Here is a 2454-nt window from a genome sequence, read left to right as displayed (position 1 = left end):
ACAAATCACTCAGTTGGTACATGAAAAATAAAATAACTATGTGAACTCTCTCAAAACAACTGCCTTAATTGTTGGCAGACTCAATCGCAAAGTGGCCTCAGGTGTTCCGGAAAGTGTAACCATGCCTTAAAACGTTTAGGTCGAGTTTTAAACACATCTCAGTGGGTAAAAAGATCAGTACGTCAGTAAATACGTCAAAGAACTGGTTTTCGCCACACGTCAATACGTCAGTACACATCGTCAGACGCGTCAAAGAACTGTTATCCCTCTTAAGTCAGTCCGTCAGTAAAGAAAAGTTAATCAAACTATGTGAACTCTCTTAAAATATCACATTTTTGACAGGCTCAATCGCAAAGTGACCTCAGGTGTTCCAGAAAGTATAAGTATGCCTTAAAACGTTTAGGTCGAGTTTTAAACACACCTCAGTAGGTAAAAACATCAGTACGTCAGTAAGCACTCCAGAACTGGCCTTCGTCACACGTCAATACGTCAGTACACACATCAGACGTGTCAAAGAAATGAAAACACGCCAGACGCGTCAAAGAACTGTTATCCCTCTCAAGTCAGTCCGTCAATAAAGAAAAGTTAATCAAACTATGTGAACTCTCTTAAAATACCACATTTTTGACAGACTCAATCGCAAAGTGGTCTCAGGTGTTCCAGAAAATGTAAGTATTCCTTAAAACGTTTAGGTCGAGTTTTAAACACACCTCAGTAGGTTAAAACTCAAATCCGTCAGTAAACACGTCAAAGAAATGGTCTTCGTCACACGTCAATACGTCAGTACACACGTCAGACGCGTCAAAGAGATGAAAACACGTCAGAGAACTTTTATTCCTCACAAGTCAGTCCGTCAGTAAAGAAAAGTTAATCAAACTATGTGAACTCTCTTAAAATACCACATTTTTGACAGACTCAATCGCAAAGAGGTCTCAGGTGTTCCAAAAAGTGTAAGCATGCCTTAAAACGTTTAGGTCGAGTTTTAAACACACCTGTAGGTTAAAACTCAAATCCGTCAGTAAACACGTCAATGAACTGGTCTTCGTCACACGTCAATACACACGTCAGACGCGTCAACGAAATAAAAACATGTCAGACGCGTCAACGAAATAAAAACACGCCAAACGCGTCAAAGAACTGTTATCTCTCTCAGGTCAGTAAAGAAAAGTTAATCAAACTATGTGAACTCTCTTAAAATACCACATTTTTGACAGACTCAATCGCAAAGTGGTCTCAGGTGTTCCAGAAAATGTAAGTATTCCTTAAAACGTTTAGGTCGAGTTTTAAACACACCTCAGTAGGTTCAAACTCAAATCCGTCAGTAAACACGTCAAAGAAATGGCCTTCGTCACACGTCAATACGTCAGTACACACGTCAGACGCGTCAAAGAGATGAAAACACGTCAGACGCGTCAAAGAACTCTTATTCCTCATAAGTCAGTCCGTCAGTAAAGTAAAGTTAATCAAACTATATGAACCCTCTTAAAATACCACACTTTAGACACACTCAATCGCAAAGTGGTCTCAGGTGTTCCGGAAAGTGTAAACATGCCTTAAAACGCTTAGGTCGAGTTTTAAACACACCTCATTACGTGAAAACTTCAATCCGTCAGTAAACACGTCAAAGAACTGGTCTTCGTCACACGTCAATACGTCAGTACACACGTCAGACGCGTCAAAGAAATGAAAACACGTCAGACTCGTCAAAGAACTGTTATTCATTACAAGTCAGTCCGTCAGTAAAGAAATTTAATCAAACTATGTGAACCCTCTTAAAATACCACACTTTAGACACACTCAATCGCAAAGTGGTCTCAGGTGTTTCAGAAAGTGTAAACATGCCTTAAAACGCTTAGGTCGAGTTTTAAACACACCTCATTACGTGAAAACTTCAATCCGTCAGTAAACACGTCAAAGAACTGGTCTTCGTCACATGTCAATACGTCAGTACACACGTCAGACGCGTCAAAGAAATGAAAACACGTCAGACGCGTCAAAGAACTGTTATTCATTACAAGTCAGTCCGTCAGTAAAGAAAAGTTAATCAAACTATGTGAACTCTCTTAAAATACCACATTTTTGACAAACTCAATCGCAAAGTGGTCTCAGGTGTTCCAGAAAGTGTAAGCATGCCTTAAAACGTGTAGGTCGAGTTTTAAAAACAACTCAGTAGGTAAAAACATCCGTACGTCAGTAAACAAGTCTCAGAACTGGTCTTCGTCACACGTCAATACGTCAGTACACACGTCAGACGCGTCAAAGAGATGAAAACACGTTAGACGCGTCAAAGAACTGTTATCCCTCTCAAGTCATTCCGTCAGTAAAGAAAAGATAATCAAACTATGTGAACCCTCTTAAAATACCACATTTTTGACAGACTCAATTGCAAAGTGGTCTCAGGTGTTCCAAAAAGTGTAAGCATGCCTTAAAACGTTTAGGTCGAGTTTTTAACAC

This window comes from Lottia gigantea, assembly GCF_000327385.1.
Source record: "Lottia gigantea unplaced genomic scaffold LOTGIsca_50, whole genome shotgun sequence".
NCBI classification, from domain to species: Eukaryota; Metazoa; Mollusca; class Gastropoda; family Lottiidae; genus Lottia; species Lottia gigantea.
This window is presented reverse-complemented; position numbering follows the sequence as displayed.